This window comes from Nilaparvata lugens, chromosome 10, assembly GCF_014356525.2.
Source record: "Nilaparvata lugens isolate BPH chromosome 10, ASM1435652v1, whole genome shotgun sequence".
NCBI classification, from domain to species: Eukaryota; Metazoa; Arthropoda; class Insecta; order Hemiptera; family Delphacidae; genus Nilaparvata; species Nilaparvata lugens.
Window position 1 is genome coordinate 35569047 of NC_052513.1, and position 23941 is coordinate 35592987.

The following is a 23941-nucleotide window of genomic DNA, read 5'->3' on the forward strand; positions in this document are numbered from 1 at the left end:
CCTCATAAACATCCTATTCCAAACAATTATGTGACAATGTTTTTCATATTGTCTTCCAATTTGTTAGATTTAAACGTAGATAAATCATGTTGTGAATGGGGAAAACTGATAATTCGATTACTAAGAAACGCTTTCAATTCTGACAGATCATTTAACTTTCAACAAAATATTATTATAAATAGTCTACTGTAATGAACAAAAACAAACAAATATCTCATGTACTTGTACAAGATCTGCACTGATGTACTGACTAATCATCCATCAGAACATCTTAATGTACCGTACTGACTAGACTGCTTCTTTGCTTTAGTGAGATTCACCTCATACTGTCAGCATTGTTTGAATGGGAAACACTGATGCTATTCCAAAGGAATGCTGAAAGTTTATAGTTAGTCCCCCTAAATTTGTCATGACATAATCTGAATGAATCAGAGAAGAAGTTGAACAGTATTATCACAGTATTCAATAATAAATCGATGAATACTAATAAATGTGTAGAAATTGATTGATATTAATTATACAGCATTCATCACAGTACAGAAGTGCACATTTATTGACAGATTCATTATAAATATCGGGGCACCGAGCTTCGCTCGTTATTTTTATTTATTGATAAACAGAACACAATTTTCTAAAATGATCATGTTTATATTTCACAGCTGGTGTATACCTCATCTTATTAATTTCGGGGATGTGATATTCTCATTTTTCACATACTCATTTTTTTAGTATTTACAGCTGTTTCAGCCAAGAATGAATTATCCTTTTAATGTCGTTCAGCGAGTTTTATTAAGGATGAGACCTAGTGCAATAGAATCTTTATATCATAAACCTACTATGTTCCAAATTTCGTGAAAATCGTTAGAGCCGTTTTCGAGATCCGTTAAACATAAATAACCAGATATTAAAATAGCCAGATATAAAAATAGCCAGATAAAAAAATAACCAGATATAAAAATAACAAGATATATAAATACAGAAATTACTCGCTTAATATAATAGAATTTCACGTATTCAAGACTTCTCTCATAAAATACAACCCATTTCTGTAAAACTCAAACACTAAAAATCAATGGGATCACTCATAATTTCAATGAATTTTATGCCAAACGGTTTTCAAACAAAATTCTACTTCGATGGAAGATGGAAGATGATTTAGATGGTGTGTAGGGAATGAGAGTTTCAAATTTGATAATTTCAGTGTGAAATTAGAGAGGCCAATAGGCCAGTTATATACTAGTTTTGGGTGGGTTCCGAACCTTTTTTCAGATTATAAAATCATACAGAAATGAAAATTGATGCAATTTAATGGACTCACCTGGACTAGTCTGCCAACTCAGCCCTCCGATGAACATTTTCCTGTAACAAAATAATGCAACTTTAATAAATGTGAAACATAAAGACTTAATTACCAATTCACAATTAAATGGAATAAACAAAATTCTGTTTGAAGAATAATATCATAGAAAAATGGAAACCAATGTGACACCAGGAGTATCACATCCTCCTTGATAAAATGCATATAGTGTTATTGTACGTTTGAGATATACTTCTGATGAGGAGTGAATAGACCACTTCAAAACTACGAGCGGTTTGATCGAGATATTATATGATTTCACTATTGTAGATTGAAACAAATCTTAGTTGGATAGTTTTCTATTTGAACATAATAAAAGGTACAGTTTCTCTTATTTTCCTACTGTTTTCAACATTGGAATTAGTTATTTGTGCAACTAGTGCGCAAAGTGACAGTTTGCTGCACCGAAAGAACGTTTAGGAATGGTTTGTTGAGTGCAGCAGAGGAACTTTGCGCACGTATTTCACGTGTAATTTTTCCTACAGTTACCATTGAATATGAAAAGTGGGTAATTATGGGTAAAATTGCCTGAAATGCATCAAATGTTTTTATGTGTAATTTTATTATTAATAAATAAAATTGAATAATGTTGTATTGTATGAATGGTGGGGCGGCTGTCACTGATGTGGTGGCTGTCCTCGAACTCGGTGTCCTTGATATTATTATAACGTGGACCTCACTATACCACAGTCAATTGTTACCAACTTCATTTTTGTTTTCGTGCACTAATCCTCCACATAACCCACCAACTATTTTGTGATGCCATGTTGCAAATCTGGAGTGCAGAAAAAAATTTTCCCGCACTAGAGCGGAAAAGTGATTCTTTGCGTTTTGTAATCAGTGCAGGAATGGCCACTTTTCAACGTAGCCTAACTGTAGGAAATAGTATATTTCGCACCTAGAGCAGAAAATGAGATTTTTCCAGCTCGAAATCGGTTTTCAAGTCCGAGGCCGTAGGCCGAGGACTAGAAAAGATTGAGAGCTGGAAAAACATTTTTGCCCATGGTGCGAACGATATTTTTCGCCACACTACAGGTATTGCTGACAAAATAAATAAAAAATACAAAATAAAGAATACTCGTTAACAACTTCCCTGCCATGAGATCCTAAAGTGGGTCCCACCCTTTGACAACACCAGGCCATAGAAAAAAAATATCTCTGACAATACTGGCCACAGTGATTTTTTTGGAAATACTGCTTCATATAGTGAGTATAATGTTTCCTATGCTGTTAGAAAGTAATAAGACCCTCCCAATGGCCTAAAAATGGTGAGATCCAAAATAGGATCTCATGGCCTCTTGGTGCCACTATGGAATTTTTTACTTATTATTATTATGCATTTGAGACCCATTATGGGATCTCAAAAATTATTAGTTCAAAACATAATCAGAACTCTACAGTTTCAATAGGATATGAAGAAATAGAAAAAGAAGAATGTCATAAATATATCACTGATAATCTCTTCATCAAAAAACAAAAAGAAGAATTCAATTGGTGATAGATCATGCATAGTGTCAATCAAGTCGGGGTTAACTCCAATGTCAGTATTATTAGGGTTGAAAACATAATAATCTCTCTTACCGTCATCTTCATACCAGTTCAACACACTTTCATTGTTGCTGTCCCGAATAACCTCAACTAATTCAGCTTCAAGTCCATCAGGATTCAAATAATTTATTTCAGGATCACTTTCACTTACACTGCTGGGATTGCTTGGCACATATTCAGGATCTTCATCCGAATCAAAATCAAAAACAGACAAATCACTCTCACTTCCATCAAGATATTGGATAATTTCATCGTCTTCCATTTTTTATTCAAATTAAATTCATAAAAAACTCACAAAAGCTACAACTTATCACCATCACCATAAACTCATATCCATTATTTCGCAGCTTGCAGGTTAGTTTACAGTTTATTCTGCTTCAAAACAGAAATCAACTGATGCCAGGTCTGCCAACATTGTCACATTCCATATTTTATTATATTATAATAGCTTATGAATGTAAATTAACATTGGAAATGTGAATTCAGGGATAAAATACTCAAAATGTTTAAATTATGATAGAATATTTCAGAGTTAACCAATCTCCTTGCTAAATATACCGTTTTGAAGGTTACGATTTACAGCACATGGAATTGATGAGAAAAGCATGAGTATGAGATCCCCTATTGAGCTACATTGCTTCAAAGTTGAGAATGACTGAGATCCCGTATGGGATCTCATGGCCTGTTTGTGCAGTATGGTGAGACCCAAAAAAGAATCTCATGGCCTTTTGGTGCAGACACCTAAAAATGATGTGGCAGGGAAGTTGTTAAGCTATCGTACCTATCTCTTGATTTTAGTGGTAGAAGATTTGCAGTCAGGATTTCAGATTCTTTAAAAATTTCACTTGGAATACCACAGTCATCTTCAAGCATTTTTGAAAATTCGGAATGCACTAATCAACAATAAATAATTGAATAAAACTGGTTGTGAAGCGAATTAGTTTGATTCGAAACTGGAACTGAAGTCATGGCGACTTCAGCACTGATGATGAAAGCGGACACTCGCCCGATCTAGCGGATGACTTATTAACTACTTCCATGAGCGGCTGGAAAGAGACAACTTTCTGGGCTAGACCGGAAAAGAAACCCTTTTCTGACGTCGTCTGCAAACAAGGTCTTTCAGATCTACGTAGGGACTGGAAAACAGCTGCTTTCTGTGCAGTGTGGCGAAAAATAATTATTGAACTGTATATGATATGAAAAAGCAATTAGTAATATAAAAGAGTATTTTTGCTGTATAAATTCATTGGGGAAGGCCAATGAATTATCTTCTCGTTACTGATGTTTCACCCACATTAAAATTTCTCCTTTTATGAAAGGATTATTTCTTCCTAGTTAATATGTGTTCATCAGTGTGAATAAATCTTACTAAATCGATTTATAATACTGTCACAACCACTTATTTATTATAAAATTCAGAATTTAAAATTATTTATTATAAATTTTAGAGCGAAACACATCCTAGAATTCTACCTTGTTTCTAATAAAATTTCGTGATGATTTTTTATGTCAACCGTACTATAGTTCCGATTGTTACACCACTAATCGATATCTAGTACTCACAAACTCACAAGTTGAAATAATTAATCATAATATTTTAAAAGAGTGAATTGATGACAAAGTCCCAATAAATTTGCTCATCAAATGAACACAAGAAATAAACCAAAGTCATGTGAAATCTTGAATGAACTTCGCATCACAGCCAAGCAGCACGCCAGCTCGCTCTCAGTGGGTAGTTAGTTATTCACTAAATTCTTTCTCCCACATTTATTTTCAGTTACATAACAACAAATACGCGGCGCATCATTAACAACACAGACACAGTCTCTCGGCAAATTACAAATCTACTACTCTTGTAATTGTAATTATTGTATGAAGTGACTGACGGTCGACAAACGGCCTTGCAAATAGTAGTTGAATGACGATGAGCTGTAACGTCTAGAAAAAGAGACGAAGAAAGATAAGAAGATGGAGAAGGAGAACAGAAGAGAAGATGGAAAGAAGATGTGAGAAAAAGAAGAAGGAGAAAAAGAACAGAGGAGAAGAAGAAAAGGATGAAGATGATGATGATAATGATGAAGAAGATCTGAGAAGAAGAAGAAGAAGAAGAAGAAGAAAAAAAGTAGAAGATGATGGTGGAGAAGAAGAAGAAAAATAAGAAGTAGAGAATATGATAGTGGAGAAGAAGAAAAAGAAGAAGAAGACCAAGAACAAGAGCAAGAAGAGGAAGGTGGAGGTTGAAGAGAAGCTGAAGAGGAAGAAAAGGACAGTGATCCAGAACGATCAGGAGAGTAAAAAGGAGAGGATGATGGAGTAGGATGAGGATGAGGAGGAGGAGGAGGAGGAGGAGAAGTTAGAGGAAGAGGAGAAAGCAGCAAAGAAGGATATTGAGGAGGGGTGGAGCAGGAGAAATTGGAGGTAATGTAGCAAATGTTCGAAAAATTTGAATAGAAGGGAAAAGAAGGAAAAGAAGAAGATGAAGAAGAGGAGAAAGAGAAGGAAGTGATGGAGCGAGAAAAAGAAACCGACAATTTGCAATTAGCATTGTGATTATCGCTATCATAATCAATTTGGCTCAGAGCTGCATCCCGTTTCGTGGATCTAATGAAGGAAGCTGTATTCCTCACACAGCTTCTTAATCTTTATAACTACTGTGTTATATGTTTCAAAATCAACTCCTGGTGTTTCGGAACACACCAGCAACTATGGTTTTTGATTAATCATATGGTATCATTCCATAGTGGAAATTTTATAGCCAGTTATCATGATTAGGATAAAATTTACTATTAGCAGCCTATTGTGTTTTTCGTGTATTATTATGATGTGTGGGTGAACAAAAACTCCTCTGGATGAGAATCAAACACATTCAGAGGAATTTTAATTGTTATAGAAACACGATTTTCATAAGAAATTATTGATAACGATAGAATAATTCCAATTTCAGTTATTTATGTTGAATCTTCGTAATCAGCCAATTAGGCTATAGATTTCAATCTGAATAATGACTTCATTTATTTTATTTATTTATATTTTTTACAGAGAAGCACTGATTGGGAGAGAAAAACTAAGGATACTCCTTGTACTATTTCTTTCCCAAATTTAGATAACACTTTAAAAGTCCAAAATAGGGTTATGATTTCACTCTACTAAAATTTAGTCCATTTTCACTCAAAAACAACGAAAACTAAGATTTTGAATTTTGACGGTTGAAAACAGAATAAAAAAACAAGAATATCACACTCAAATCACCATTGATTGGAAAATTTTTGAGTAATTTTACAAAATTTAGAGCCAGAAAAAACACAACTCACTATTCAGCACAGCTGATTAATATTTCTTTATTTCTTACTTGATTGATCATTGATTGGTTTTAATGTTGTGAGCTCTTATCCTTTTATATCAATTTTCATTTTATTCTCACTAGATTTATGTAATAATGTTTGTACAGAGCTATCCCAATCCACCTTGTGCAGTTCAAAACATCTCTCTCTCTCTAAACTTATTTAACGCAGCATAACTTTTACCAAAATATCATGATTTTTAAAATATTACAAGAAAATTGAGTCTACGTCAAAATGAATTATCATCAAAAGTGTAGGCTACGCTACTAATGCTTAACTTAATGTTATCTATTCTGTATTCTGCAAACTCTATCTTAAATAGTGAGGTCCACGTTATAATGGCAGTGTGTGATTTGCAATGGTGTTGCTATCCTTGTCTATCATTCAACAAAGCAGATGACGTTATCTCTTTCACGCTTTGCGATGTTGCCAAATCGTTTATCAACAATGTAGAAATTCAACTAATTGACAAAATATTTAATCTCAATCATGAAAATTTATTATTACATCTTTAAAAAATATATTCTCTTGACAAATAAAATATGGTTAACTATTTTCAACAATAATGAGCAGTTGAATTCATCAGATATACCAGTATCAGCTGTTTGGGTGGCAAGGCTGAGAACTGGCAACCCTTTTCTCCTATCTTCCTACACTGCCATTATAACGTGGACATCACTATATAAGATAGAGTTTGCAGAATACAGAATAGATAACATGAAGTAAAGCATTAGTAGAGTAGCCTACACTTTTGATGTTAATTAATTTTGACGAAGACTCAATTTTTCTTGTATTGAGGAGTGGCCGTAATCGAATGGATCAGATGCTGGCTTTATGATTCAGAGGCCCGGGTTCAAATCCCGGCCTGGGGAAGATATTTATCCCGGGCCACTCCCGTGTTTCGGATGGACTCGTTAAGCCGTCAGTCCCGGCTACCTAAAAAGCAGACGTTAGGTCATGTCAGAGGCCCTGAAATTGATCAGTTGCGACCTGAAAACTCTGACACCAAACCTGAGCCAGCCAGGTCACTCGATATTATTATTATTATTATTACTATAGCTTAGACTCAATGAACATGAACAAGGCTTGACTTTGTGTAGTATCTGTCTTATCTACCCGCTAGTATCCTAATAGGTAGTATCTTTATTACTACAAGTGCCAAGAACTTCCAAGAACTGTTTTAAAATGAAAATCTCAACAATTCCAAATGAGCTCTGCTTCCATTCAGAGAAAACTTATACTTAGAAAACTTATAGATTGTATTATTCTATGCTCCAGCTCCAGTGTAGTCCACATAATTTGTAACCATTAACTCTCCAAATACCTACAATTCTTCAAGAATTCCAACTCACCAATGTACGTGTAGTTCGGTGAATTGCTCTCTACTTAACAATAATTAGTCATAATAGTTGAAGCAGTTAGCATTGAGCTTCACTCATAACCACAACCTACAATCTACAACCTTAAAACTGGAAAAACTCCTATACAAACGAGCAATAGCTATAGTGGGATTCTCTTGAAACTGCCAGCTTCAAATTGATATTATTATTAAAAGGGAATGCTTGTTTCTGTGGTATCACTAAATTCGATAGTAAAATTTTCCTAAAATACATAGAAAGCTATCGTTAGAATCTTGAGAAACGCTGGAACTCTACATCCAGTTCCCACACATAACACGTTAACACGTGTTAACACGGACAATTCAATTTCCACAGTAGTTAACACGGACGTAATAGTCTATGTGGATTCTAATATTCATTTTATAATTGTAATTGTGTTGTAAAAATTGTATGATGTGAATAAATAAATTGAAATCGAAAATTGAAGTTTCTTGAATCTATTGAGCATCTCCAAATATAAGTATACGATGCGAGTAATATGAGTGTATTATTAATAAAATACTTGATTATTTCTATCAGGCTTATTGATATCATAGGATTGATAATGCATTTCAAGATAAGATTATTGTACAAGTGTATTATGTGTGCTGTATTAAACTATGATAGTGTGTATTAATGGATTATTTACTGTGCTTGTATGTTGTTCAAATTTTACTTGAAGTTCTGATTTCTAATTATCTCGAAACTCCGATAAACCCTAAAACTAATTCCTTCAATTTATTTTGGTACTGTAATGGTTTATGTGAGTATGTTTGAACGAGTTGGACTTGTATGTTATCCTAATTTTATTTGAAGTTCCAATTATCACTGTTTGATTATTACTTGTAACAGTTTCATTTCATCTCATATCAATTCAGAATTATTTAAAAAATCTGAAAATACTAAAACTCCAACTCCTTTTACTGCATGTTGGTGATGGTGTGTGTAAGTGCTTGTCGGATTTATTCACATACTAATAGTGGTATCTATTAGCTTCTCATTTTTACAAGGTTCATCAGTAAGTATGCCACAGGCATCCTTTTCTTTTAATATATGTATTAGTTTAATGAACATATTTCATACAAGATAACCTTCCAATCTCAGTTAATTTTCTTGTGATAACAGAGTAACAAACTAGTCTCTCGCCGTTTTAATGAATGAGGTTTTGAGGCAACATCCAGTCTTGTATGTGTTCTAAGTGCATCCAGATAATTACTTTGGACTATATAAAGTAGCAGCTGTACTTTGGACTAGGCAGCAGTGTGTGATTTTTGGCACAAGAGCACAATATTGTGTGCCTCCCTAGATATCAGGACGCATAAACATTGCAGTAGGCCATACACTGATCTAGTTTCCTGTTAACATAGATATACTGCTCTCCACTTCCTAGGCCTATATACACGATGGCATCTCTAGCATTTCCTTATTCCCCTGCAGGAAAAGTTGGCTTCCACTCAAAAACTGCAAGAGTCTCATCAGTGATTAAAGCCGGCCGCCATTTTGTGGCCGCCACTGCCATTGTAATTACTACGGCGACGATATCTAGGAGGCTGTGGCTTAACTGGCCGGTGCAATTGCCAACACTGTGTACTAGTTTCCAGGGCACTTGTAATCAGGATTTTAAGGGCTGAACTTTGGTCTATGATTCATTAGTTCTAGGAGCACGTTCCATCAAGATTACAACCTCAGGAATACAGAATCATTACTTTAATAAATTATGAATGATTGTGGAAATTGGGGCAGACAGGGGAAAAATGTGAATCATTTTAAAGATTTTTGGACTATGAAATAAATGAATGAATAATTACATTAATAAATATTGAATAATTGCGAAGATTGAGGCAGACAGGGGTAAAAATCAATCTCGTCGTAGATAATTTCCTAGCTACTCTTCTGCTGGTGTGAATCATTCATCAGAATTATATTGGATCACTACTATCTCATCACATAATGTCAGTCTGATAATAAAAAGTAACGGTCTGAATATCTATGACAGCAAATAGCCGTTGAGATGGAGAGATAATCCAAAAACTGTGATAGTTCGATTTCAAATTGCTCTAACTGAAACGTTTCAATCTGATGAAATAACGAATCAAAGTTTCTCAAGTATGAGCAATTGCACTATTTTACAAATTATATTCCATAACTTTAAGATTTTTTTTTCATTATGAGTTCATCAACTCTCACATATTATTTCCACATTCGTTTCCTTCGCATCCAAATCAAATATTTAGGTGTTTCCGTGGATCAGCATATTAAATAGGACATTCACATTCAGAATCTATGCTTCAAACTAAAATATTTAATAACAATTTTTTACAGAATTGACCAATTAGAAGACTTAAATATTTTGAGAACGATTTACTACGCTTATGCTCATTCACTTTTCCATTATAATATAGAAGTAAGGGTAGCAGAGCAGCGTATGACACTCATTTTAAAAAACTTTTTATAATACAAAAGCATATTATTAGAGCTGCGCTTGGAAGACCCAGACTCTATCCCAGCAGATTAATATTTGGAGAGATAGATCTACCAACGTTGCGTCAAACTTATGTGACAAATTTAATTATTTATATTAATAAAAATACACATCAATTTACCCGTCGCAAAATCCCTTATAATAGACGGCCAACTGTAGTAAATGCTTCCAATATTAATTTACTTCATTAACATCTAGTAAACACCAATTTGAATATCAGAGTAATAAACTAATAATGAAATTCCGGAGACTTTATTAAGGATAAAATAACAAAAACCAAATTGAGATTAATAAGATCGTGGGTAAAACAAAACTATTATTTAAAATGAGAATTGAGTTGGCTAAATCAACAATTTTTGGCAATATTAATTGTGTAAAAATTATTAAAACTTGACAATTTTTATATTATTTTTCTGTGTATCTATATTTTGTTTATCAAGTACTTGACTATTGATAAAATTCAACATTCATAGATTATCATCCATCAACAGAATTGTTTCATTTGTACTGCTGTTGATTGAAAAAAATTAGATTGAAAAATGTATTTCTTATTTTTAGAACTCGTGGCTGGAGCTCAAGGCTTCTTTTTCCAGTCACGCCAAAAACTATTGTGATTTAATGATTATTTTGTTTGTAATAGTATCTTACATAGTATCTTATAGTCACAAGGATGGGAAGGGGCCTTTTGCAGTCGAGAATGATGTTTCTAGTCGAGGCGTTAGCCGAGACTAGAATTTCATTCGAGTACTGCAAGATACATTCACGTTCAAATAACGTACACTATTTCTTGTCATAACAATCTGAAGAAGAATAATTGAAAAATAGAAACGTTACCTGCTTGTGCTGAAGTTACTACAAGCATTCTGTAAACATAACCTAGTTTACAAATTCCGAATCTGGAATTTCTTGATTGTAGTTGACAAAACTTCCACCTGGAGCGCTAAACGGCGGGTTTTTGCAACAATGTTGCTGTTCCTATTTCGGAACTAAAAAACATACTCGACTGTGAAGAAAACATATGATTTTATTACAGTATGGTATACTGTAATGAGAATCATATGTTTATTTTTGTTTATTTGTTCTACGATCAGCTGTTTACCGGTTTGATTTCATGCATGTAAAACAGCTGATATTGAATGACTATGACAAAAAATATTTCTTGTATTTGGCAATATATTCATTATTCAATCCTCTTCCTCTTTCCCACCCAATTCTTACATCATTTTCTGTCAATCCTCCAAATTATTTCAAGTTGTTCTTTTCCAATCCTTTTTCTTCTCCCTTCATCTCCTTTATCAACCCTTTCTTTTTTCCCTGTACCATTGCTCCTTTTTTACCAATCCTCACCTCAATTTCCTTTTTTCCTTTCAATCATTTATGTATCTCTATCCTATTCTCTTCTCAATGCCAGTATTCTCCAAACCTTCTCTTCTCCCTCTTTCTCTCTTTCTAACAGTTTTTGTCTCTTTTTTCTGTCTATCTCTCTTCTTTTTCCTCCAATCCTTTCATTCTCCATTCATTACTAACTTCAACCCTTCCTATTAGTCCCTTGCATTTTCCTCTCCCTTATTCCTAATCATCACATCTTGTTCTTCCGTTCATCCTTTTCAATCATGTATAACTCTGTCCTGCTCTCTGTTCGATAATAAAATGTCTATATCTCTGCTCCTACCCTTCATGACCTTTTTTCCTCTCTCCCACACACTACCTCACATTTTCTCCCTCACATCTCTTTCATTCTTTCTTAATTGTATTTGTGTATATTTCCCCAACACTCTTCTCAATAATTATTATAAGATGCCTGTATTCTTCAACCCTTCATCTTCTCTCTCCCCTCTATTTACACACACTCTGTCTCTCTCTCTCTTTATTTCTCTCACACACACTCTCTCTTTTCCTCTCTCATCTACTATCTCTTTCCCACTCCCACCCGCATGTGTGCACTCATGAAAAAAGTTAATAGCCAGCAATAAAGTGGCCGGCTACTTTTCTCGATTTATTTCAACCCCAGATTACAACAATTTCTCTCCGAGGTCTGCCGGCCTGCCGAGAGTGGCACACACTACTTTTCAATTTAACGAAGAGTCATGAAGCTTTCAGCAAAGGTGAACGCGGCCATTAACTTATTCGGTTGGTGGCCGATACGTTACACTCTATCTCGTTACATCAGTGTCCTAGTTCACTGTACAGTAGATGGGTGCAAAAAAATTGCACTACCACAGTACATAGGTGAAAACAAATTGTAACAGAGTATAGTATAGGAGATAGTTGGGAAGAATAGCCCACGAAAGTAGTAAAATACTAGTGTGGAAGCAATGTGAGCTGAAAAAGGGGAAATAGGAAAGTAATAAGATATGTGATAAGCGGAAAGGAATTGCAGTGATATGCATGTTGTCAATGAATTGACATTGGAATAATTAAAACATTGGCTTGCATTGGAATTGAAGTATAGAATTTAATGCAAGTAGGCTATAGAATGTTAGAAAGACTCTTTTTGTGTTAGATTCTAAGGCACATATGTACGATAAACGTTCAACGCTTATCTAAATTTACTAGAAGATAACGCTACATTTTTTCAGAATATTTCACATTCCGGGTCTAAATAATCCACTAATCAAACGATCATTGGTCTAAATGGAAATAATCACGTGAAATTCTAACCTTATCACCTTGGACTTTGTCACCTATAATTTGGAAGAAAAATAGCACATGGACTACCTTATTTTTTTATTATTTCATCTGCCAATGTTATTACAATCATAAGTGTCATTTGCATTGTAAATAAATAATAAAAATCTTCATTCAATAATTGTGATAGATGAGTAACATGAAACTACTGATCCAATAAACGTATTCGTTAGCCAATTATAAGCATGATATGGGTGAAGTAGACTATTATATTATTTCAGTTAATATAATCTCATGAATATTATATGAAGATCTCTTACTTGTGCAATCAATAATTTTTAATAACAACCATTCGATGACGACCACTTCTCAAATAATACAATAATCGACTATCTCCATTCACATTAATAAAAACAATATGAAACTTGTATTACACTTTTTATTTAAAACTTTAAAACATTTCAACGACTAGTTTCGATCTTCTTAAGGGAACAACATTGTTATTGTTTTTGAAGGGACGGATTCAAGGATCCAAAGGTTCAAAGAGCCCCACACGTCAACCGGAGCTTATTGTGTTCCCAAGTAGTATGCTAGTTGGGCAAACCAATGCCTATGTCCTTTACAAGAACCAGGAGTTTTTCCCTATACTAACATTCCATTCATAACCTGGTTGCAATCCTTGTCGCAATCTAGTGTGATACTGTATGCTTGGCAGTCTCTTCAGACTAATTAGTCCTCGTGACCTAAGTGAGTTCCACTCCCGGCCTTCTTTGTAGGTCCTTCCGCCGAGGAAGGGGCGGCCAAGTTTCCTCTAGGGCGCTCGGCCATCCTTGACTCAGCCTCTTGAACTACATTTGTGACTAGAGTTTCACTGATCTCTGGTCTCTTGGGTTTTTTATTTTTGGGTCAAAGACCTCACTTCTCCCATGAAGTTTTGCCTAGATGGCCGCCCTTCTTTGAGCAGTGGTGAGGTTTGGTCTCTCCACCCACTATTCGTGACCTACGTGAGTTCCACTCCTGGCCTTTTTGTAGGTGCTTCCGCTGAGAGAGGGGACGCCAAACTGCCTCTAGGGCGCCCAGCCACCCTCGACTCAGCCTCTTGACCCACATCTGTGCTTGGAGTTTCGCCCATCTCTGGTCTCTTGGGTTTTTCTTTTTGCCCCTCCGAAACTGCCCTGATGGGGCAGATCCCGTGGGTTTGAAGGCAAGGCAACTTCTAGAATTGCCTTGAGGTCCATTTTAGTAGCCTCTTATGACAAGCATGGATACTGTGGGTGACTTCTGGTTTTCAACACATTCTTGAGTAGGATGATCGACTCAAAGCTCCCCCAACCCACAGGGGGCAAGGTAACTACAAGTATTAAATTGTTTTTTATAAATTTGAATAAAAGAAGCCCATAATTTATAATTAAAGTGACTCCATTCACATGTATAATGTTTCCTTCATTGCTAATAATAGCTACATTATTATATTATATTATCGTTGAGAATTACTTATATCTTATCGTATAATATTATATCATATTATATCATTGAATATTATCATCACAGTCACCGGAATTAAATCAATCGTTACTCATATATATTATACAATTATTGAGAAAGGGAAGATGTCCAAGATTTTTATCAAAATTATGGACTGTGCTCAATTATATTTTTGTCAGTCACAACTGTCCTGAGAACCAAGATGTCTAAATGATTTACCACTATTTAAATAAGTGATTCTAGTCCCTAACAATAAATTGTTCATCAAAACTGTAACACAATTCTGTTGAGAAGGTCGCCACGACAAGGCAAGACAATGAGAGCATTGTTACGTCAATTAAGCTGAAATCCAACACTGATCTCTCTCATCAGCATCATTACAGGATGTCCGTGTAACCAGAGACTAAAATGATCACTACAAGTATTAAGTAATTAAAGATTAAACGGTATCTTTACCCTATGGTGTAACTGATAACTGGAGAACGTGGAATGATTCTCTAATTTGGTTCAGAATTTTCAAAAATTGTTCATTCAAGATTAATGGAATTTAGATCATTTGACGGAATTCGTTCACATTATTATTCATAGTGACTCACAACAATGTGATTGGCCAATACAAGTAGGTCTACAAAAAGTCAATGAGTATCGATCGGCCATTTTGTTGAAAAGTCAACCAATCACAGGCCTGCCTTGCCTTTTCAGTCCACAAATTATTACTCTGGAACATCCAGATCGACCATTTAGTCAATTCAATTCTTATATTGTATTGATGATTATTGAATTTCATAATCAATTCATTTAATTAATAGTATAATTATTTTAATTATAATCAAAATTTGGGAGAGAAATAGTACAAGAGATTCCTTAGTTTTTCTCTCCTGGTCAGTCATCTCTTGTGAAAATTATAATAAATAAATTCATTTTCGAGATTGAAGATATTAGAGTGGTTTTGAAAGAAGCTGGCCAAAATTTTCTCTTCAAGAAACTCAAAATCAACATTGAGTGACTAGGGAAACCGGTACAAAAATCAACTAATATTTTCTCCCTGTTCATTTTTCCCTGCACCGACCCCTCAAGCCATGCATCAAATGATGTCTCTCCAGTAGAAAGATGCACCGAGATCACCAACATCTTGTCACCAGCTATTGACTTTTTCACCACAAATCGACTTCACGAGGATGCTGAGTGCCCTTCGAGAAAGCTTCGACTTAACTTCAACTCAGCTACTATCCTGACGTGTGCAGCATACTAAGGCAATTTCTGTTCTGCTGCACTAGATAACCATACAAAAAACTTAATTGTTATAATGTATACCTTTGTAACTCACTTGTTTTTTGTTCATATAAATAAATAAATGAATGTTTAACGAAGGGTTATAGTGGATATCTCGAAGACTATAGAAAAATTTGTATTTTTAATATTCTAGTAAATTATATAAGCTTCAATTTCGTATAGGATAGTAATGTTCTTAAGATGCATGTTTTTGAGTTATACGTGAGAAACCATAAAATTGTACCTTTGAACCACTCCCACACCCTGGAGCAGGGGTAGAGGTTTGGACTTTTGATATGATTACCTCCCTTACTACCCTTAACAGAACTTCGGGGTCAAAAATTGTCTTCCAAACTTTCCTTTCTATACCCTTTTTGAGCATTCATTGCCTGGATACAATTGCATTCCATTAAATGAAAAAGACTGAGAAATTGTCAAAAAACCACAGATTCGGTCTTTACACCATTGTCAATCTCAATCTCATAAACAGAGATTGACAGTCTGTTTATCAGAGATTGACAATGGTGTATAACCGAAACCGGTTTTTCTAAGTATTAATAATAATAAATCTGTGGTTTTTTGACAATTTATTAGTCTTTTTCATTTAATATTAATAATTACCACAATATCAACTTTTCAACTACACAAAAAAGAGGAACAATTGCATTCATTGCCTGTGTAACAATAATTTATTTCAAGTAACCAATGAGTATTTTGAAAGATTCATAGGATTTTTCTGTACGAAAATTATGAAATTACATGAGACTCTCTCTCCTCTTTATTGTCTATCACTCTACTTCATTGTAAGGATTATTGTAAGGAGTAACCGATACAAAAATCAACTTATTTTTCTCTAGTGTAACAATAATTTATTTAAAGTAACCAATTAGTTTTTGGAGAGACTCATAGGATTTTCCTGTACGTACGAAAATTATAAAATTACATGAGAAAACTTCTATTATTCTACTTGAATTGTAAGGAGTATTATATTCATAGCTGATACTGCACACAATTGTTTCTGAAATAGTGTCATGGCTGGGAAATTAAGTTTTCCCACGATTATTCTGGAAAAATATCACTATACAGTACTTCCTACTTGTCTACTTTGAACTCTCATCTGTCAGATTCACTCTTTCAACAATGAGAATGAAGGATGTGTCTTCTACATGTGAAGGTTATCTGAATAAGGACTGCGAGGTTGAAATAATCAGTTATTGGTTTATTAATTTATATATCATAATGTTGAATGAACGAATAAATAGTCTCAGACACTGCCCCCTAATAGATTAATCACGTAATTTGTTTATAAATTAATTATTTTTAAATGTTTTATTTGATAAATATTTATTCAATATACTATTCCATTTGAGGGTCTCTTCGACGAAGTCAAGAAGCCCTCCCTACACAAAATATTTATAGTTAGTATCCCATAGTAATGGCAGTGGAAAAATGTAGGCGAACAGCGTTGCCGATTCTTTGCCTGCCACTGCCTTCTATAGAAGATAACTGGTCCGGTATATCCGATGTAATATAACTGTCCAGTCTTGCCGAAAATAATGAATTATATTCTATTTTCCAAGAAGATACATTTTTCAATGATTTAATAGTAAATTTTCATAATTAAGATTGATATTTTGTTAATTGATTATATTTCTATATTGTTGAAAACGAGCTGACAACGTTGGGGAGCTAGAAAGGAATAGTGCCATCTGCTTTGTCGAATGGGAGACAAGGATAGCAACACAAATGTTGATCAAATACTTCCACTATAACGTGGATCTCACTAGTCACTATAGACCCTAGCTGAGCCAGAGCTCATTTTTGCTCTTGAGCTGAGAAAACTAAAAAAAACGCAGTTTTTCGGAAAACTGAAACAAGTTTTTTTTCAGAAACCAATTTACAAATTTATTCATTACAACAAGATATCCAATATTATTTGAAACATTCTCTTATAAGCTGACTAACTAGAGCTAATTTATAAATAACAGTCATTGAAAAATCGTGATTAGTCATAGAAGATTAAAGAATCCATAATTTTCCACCAATGAAAACGGTAAAATGCATAATATTGTCTCTCACACACTACAGACGAGAGTAATCTATGCAAAGAGCTCAACGAGAAACTTTAGCGGAATTCTCAAAACCAATAAAAAACCCCGACCATGAGTGAGATAATCGGTTACAAAGGCGCAGATTTGAAGTACGCATGCGCACAAAAACTAAGTAATCACTGCACTCAAATCGACCGTACCATAATACAATGTTTTATTCATGCATTTTGCATTGTTGCCTTTATTGGTTTGCCCCTGCCCGTTCTCTCTCTCTCATACTCTCTCTCACTCTCTCGCACACTCTCTCTCTCGTTATCTCTCTCTTTCTCTCGCACACACTCTCTCTCTTTCCCGCTGTCTCTCTTTCTCTTTAAACCCTAGTTTGTTGGGGAGGGGGGATTGTATACTACATAGCCACAATGAACAGTTGAACATAGCTGAACCTACGGGTGCACAGTCCTACATTTCAATATTGTAATTTTTATTGCCAAACCTTCCCCCACCCCTCTTTCAAGCCCCCTTTCCTATCCCCCTCTCTTTCCACCCCCCCAACCCCTTCCACAAGTTCCAACTCGAGACCGTTTATAGAGTTAGCATTTTACGTGCATTAGAATACCGATAAACATAAACCTTTTGGTGAGAGAGAGGCAGTCCACTTCAAACTGTGTCAGCATTCCTCATCAAACACCATTAATGCCACCCATTCAACTAAAGGTGACAGTTTGAAGTGAATCTCACAAAATATCGGTGGCAATTCTGTACTGAATACTTTTAAACCCAAATCCTCGAATCTACTCACTCAAACCCCCTATGTTACCTTCTGTAATATGTGAAGAGATTCATTACAGACTGACAGATATGTTGAACGATCCAATTTGTGTGAGGTTGTAAGTATTTGAGGTAGGTTGTTTATTATCACTACTGTTATGTCGGTAGTACATTAGTTATTGAGATAAGTAATGGATATTTCTAGAACGTAATCTTTTTACCATCCATTCAAATAGAAGTATTTTGAGTCAGAAACCTAGGAATTGGATAAGTATTTCCGCATTTTAACCGATTATTTTTATGTTCTCATTGCATTTAATATACAGAGTGAGTGATACGTATGGAACCCCTCAATAATTGGGAACTGTTTTGTAGATAAATATCCACTGTACTTTACAGGTTCTATCCTATATATCCTCTATATTCCTCTAATGTTGTGCATAGTTTTCTTCTCTTTCTGACAATTTCCTGTTTAGACGAGACAGAAACAACAGTCAATACCTGAAATATATACAGAGTTAGTCATATGTATGGGAACCCCTCAATAAGTTGGGAACTGTTGTAGATAAATATAACACTGTAACTTTCAGGATACTATATTCCTCTATATTCCTCTATTTTGTGCATAGTTTTCTTCTCTTTCTGACAATTTCCTGTTTAGACGAGACAGAAACAACAGTCAATACCTGAAATATATACAGAGTTAGTCATATGTATGGGAACCCCTCATTAAATTGAAGACTGCTGTAGATATAATACTATAACTTTCAGGATAATTTATTGGTCAAATACTCTACCTTTTGACGTACAACTGAATTGTCACCCCCGTATGAGGGGTTGAAATTCAGTTGTACGTCAAAAGGTAGAGTTTTCGACCAATAAATTATCCTGAAAGTTACTGTATTTTATCTACAACAGTCTCCAACTTATTAAGGGATCCCCTTATGATAGGTTGAAGTTCAGTTGTACGTCAAGAGGTTGAGTTTTCGACCAATAACTTATCCTGAAAGTCACAGTATTATATATACAACAGTCTCCAACTTATTGAGGGGTTCCCATACTTATGACTCACTCTGTATATATTTCAGGAATTGTCTGTTGTTTCTGTCTCGTCTAAACCGTAAACTGTGAGAAAGAGAAGGAAACTATGCTCAACATTAGAGATATATGGTATTTCGTTCATTTCATCCAACATTAGAGAAATATATTATTCTTTCATTCGTTAAGTAATATTTCAAGTTCAAAGTGATTACTAGATTGATGTGTATGGAAAGATTTGAAATTCTATGACTGTATGAAGTCTGTATAAAGCTTAATAGGGTTTATCCGGACTACAAAACTAGCTGATCATTCCCTTGTGATTCAGAACATATTCTTCCTAAACCTCAATTGCAAAATTGAAACCTCAATTGCATTATTGAACTGAAACTGTTCGCAAAATAGCTGATTCTCACATGCTGAGCGGCGGAAAACACAAACCGTGCGCAAAACACGTGCTTTTGTGTAGGGTTGTGTTTTCCAATCGATGACACTACTTTCAAAATCGATTGATAAACTTTCAAAAAATAGACTTGATTCAAGAGATGTGGATGTCAGAGAGGAATAATTATGAGGAGATACAGTGAGGTAAGAAAAGATTAGAGATATCTCTCTTCAATTCAATTCAATTCTTGTTTGCCAAAATTTAACAATTCAAAGGTTAATAAATCAAACACTTATCACAAGAAAATAGAATAAAATTAACTACCCAGAACTGGAAAACTAAAGATTGTTTCAGGCACCACCAGCAAAAGAAAAGAATGATTGGAGAAGAATTGGAAATAGTTATTTGTGCAACTAGTGCGCAAAGTGACAGTTTGCTGCACCGAAAGAAACGTTTACGCATGAGCCGTAGGCGAGGGCGGAATGGTTTGTTGAGTGCAGCAGAGGAACTTTGCGCACGTATTTTACATTAAATTTTTCCTACAGTTACCATTGAATATGAAAAGTGATTGGTTATGGTAAAATGATGGCTGAAATCCATCAAATGTTTGCCTGTATAATTTTGTTATTAATAACAACTTTAATTTATTTAAAACTTGATAATCCAATTGAAAATTAATAATCGATAATTTATTCAAATTAAATTAAATTAATCCAATTAATTTGAAATTGAATAATTTGAGTAAATCTTAATTTCTAAATAATTTTCCAAACCAATCAATTTATGAATGAAATAAATATTATTTGAAATAATGATAATTAATATATTCAAATGTATAATTAATGAGTTCTCATTTTTATTTTTTGAAAATCATAAAAACTATAGATAGAACAAATTCGCATTCAAAATACACGCCAACAATGTCAACAGCTGATTGGGATGGCTGCAAGATAATACGCAAAGTATTAAGAGTACGCAAAGTAATACTTTGCGCACTAGTGTGGAAAAGTGATTCTTTGCGTTCTGTTATCAGTGCAGGAATGGTCACTTTTCAAGGTAACTGTAGAAAAGTAAGATAAAGCTGTGAATTAAAAATCAGTAGACGACAACACTTTTCAAAAAGAGGGAGGAGAAGAAGATGGTAGGAGGGAAAACGAAGAAGAAGAAGAAGAAGAAGAAGAAGAAGAAGAAGAAGAAGAAGAAGAATAAGCAGAAGAAGAAGAAGAAGAATAAGAAGAAGAATAAGAGAAGAAGAAGAGAAGAAGAAGAGAAGAGAAGAAGAAGAAGAAGAAGAAGAAGAAGAAGAAGAAGAAGAAGAAGAAGAAGAAAAGAAGAAGAAGAAGGAAGAAGAAGAAGAAGAAGAAGAAGAAGAAGAAGAAGAAGAAGAAGAAGAAGAAGAAGAAGAGAAGAAGAAGATGACGACGACGACGAAGAAGAGAAAAAAAAGGAAGAGGAAGGACGACGATAGATCACGCGATGCTCTATCAGTGATAAAGCAGAGCTCTAGTCAGTCAGTCAGCATCTCCAGCAAGGTTAGCAAAGAAACAGCTCGTGTGACTCAGTCACGATAAGTCACGAGGCACAAAATGTGAGATTCACTCAAAACTGTCAACATTGTTTCAATGGGAAGCACTGATTCAATCCATGGGAAGTTCTGACAGTTTAAAGTGAATGTCACGACAGCAGTCAGCAGACAAAACTGTCAGCATTGTTGAAATGGGAAGCACTGTTGTTATTGAATGAGAAATGCTGACAGTTTGAAGTGAATGTCACGACAGCAGTCAGGAGACGACACTGCCTAAGTGATTCCAACCGCTATTCTGAGACCTGTGTTACCATTGGACAATGTGGTAGACACTGTAACAACAACAGTATCAAACAACTATGAAAGTGTCTAACAACTATAAAAGTTCAGTGTTTAACAACTTCAATGCATTCACCTGTTGCCTAGGAAGTGAATTGAAATGCAGCTGACATTATCAACCATCTATTTCATCAATAGAGGGCAAGAAATCCGAACGGTGAATGTCATGAGGTTAATATTATGGTTAGGTTTAGGGGAAAGTTGATGAAAGGTTAACATTAGGTCAGGAATTTTGTCATTGCAGTTGACAAAACACCCACATAAGCGCTAAAGGTTGATCACTGATTTGATTTTTAGCCTCTCGCCTTCCATCTATGACCTTTCTTGGTGAATGGAATCGGTCTGCTGCTCCAGAATGTTTTTAAACTTCGAACATTTTCGAAGATAATAGATCTCTATACCTCACCAAAGTATATGTCTATACCTCTATACCTATGTCTAGATCTCTATACGTCAACAAAGTTGTCAAATATACGAATTTGAGACCATTCTTGGATCTGCAAAACCGAGGAAAGTTATGAATTTCTTATACATATTACCAGAGAAAAATGGTGCATCTATTCTTAAATAAGTGTTTATCAAATATCTCAAAGTGTATCAATATTGAAGAAGGAATATTGTATCAATATCAATTTGTATCAATAAAGAGGGCCGGCTGCGCCCTAACTCCACCCTTCTAAGTCAAAATAAAGGCAGCGATTTTAGTGGCATCTCCAATGTGTAATGTATATTTTACAAAAAATCAAAATGACAGTGTGTGTGTTATGGAGTAAGTTTGAAATTATTGTTCACCCCATTATGTGTGTTTTTTGTGATGACCTTGAAGCTGTGGTAGAACTATAATAATAATTAAATAATATAATATGATTATAATAATATAATTATTATTAAAAATAATAAACTATTATTTTAAAATTGAGAATTGATTTGGCTAAATCAACAATTTTTGGCAATATTAATTGTATAAAAATTATTAGAACTTGACAATTTTTATATTATTTTTCTGTGTATCTATATTTTGTTTATCAAGTACTTGACTATTGATAAAATTTAACATCCATAGATTATTTACCATATATCAACAGAATTGTATCATTTGTACTGCTGTTACTAGTTAAAAAATGTATTTCTTATTTTTAGAACTCGTGGCTGGAGCTCAAGGCTTCTTTTTCCAGTCACGCCAAAAACTATTGTAATTTAATGAATATTTTGTTTGTAAAAATATTTTTTTGTATTTGGTAATAAGTTCATATTCATATTCATATAGCTCTCCAATGTTTCCTTTTTTTAGTATCTCCGTCTCCTAAATTCCCTATTTCCCTTGTTACACGCTGTCATGATTCCCTAAAGTACCCCCTGTTAAAAATTTCATTGACCGACGCATCATTCTTTATTCCATTAGAAGAGTTCTGCTTCACTCTGTTTCCATGGTCTTTCTCCTTCCTCGTTATCATTTCTCCATATTCTTCCTTTTCTCCCCAATCATTCTCCTCTACGTTTGTGCCCTTCAACATTATCACAATACTCTCTTTCCTCTTACATCATTATTCTTCAACAAATTTCCTCCAATTTATCATTTTTATCATCATTCTCATCCACCCTTACTTTTTTCTCTCCTTATCCTTCTCTCGCCTCATGCTATTCTTCTTCTTCTTTTTCTTCTTCTTCATCTTCATCTTTTCCTCTTCTTCTTCTTCTTTTTCTTCCATCCCTCTATCCCCATTCCCATCTCTCTTTCTACCTTTTCTCTTTTATCATCCTCACCTACTCCATAATGATCATCCACTCCCTTTTACCCATTTCTCGTTCCTTCTTGTTCTATTGCTACCTATATAATCATCGACTCCTTTTTTCTCATTCTTCTGTATCATCCACTCTATGTTTTCTTTATCGTCCTTTGTCACCCATCCTTTGTTTCCTTTGTCACCCTTCTCATCACTCCTTTATCATTCTAACTCAACATCATCAATTACTTTCGCTCGCCCACTCTTCCTTCTTCTCTCAAATCACTTCTACTTTTCCATCCTTATACTCTCCTTCCATTCTGTTTCGTCCCATGCATTTAGCATTCTTCCCATCATCTGTTCCCATTCTTCTTCTTCTTCTTCTTCTTCTTCTTCTTCTTCTTCTTCTTCTTCTTCTTCTTCTTTTTCTTCTTCTTCTTCTTCTTCATCTTCTTCTTCTTCATCTTCTTCTTCTTCTTCTACTCCTACTTCTACTTCTACTTCTCTATATTCTTCTCGCCTCCTTTTCATCCTATATACTTTCAACTCACATCCATCTCTCCAATCTCTTCGCCTCCTGCTCCTTATCATTCCTCCTCTCCTCCACTTCTTCATCCTT

General features: G+C 34.5%; 1 long non-coding RNA gene across 1 annotated transcript in view; it reads right to left on the minus strand.

Moving 5' to 3' along the window:
- LOC120353361 overlaps positions 1-23941 on the minus strand; it is a 135849-nt gene that overhangs the window by 76386 nt on the left and 35522 nt on the right. The window contains exon 2 of the long non-coding RNA XR_005572306.1: positions 1319-1359. This is a non-coding gene — a long non-coding RNA (uncharacterized LOC120353361). The remainder of the gene's footprint in view (positions 1-1318; positions 1360-23941) is intronic.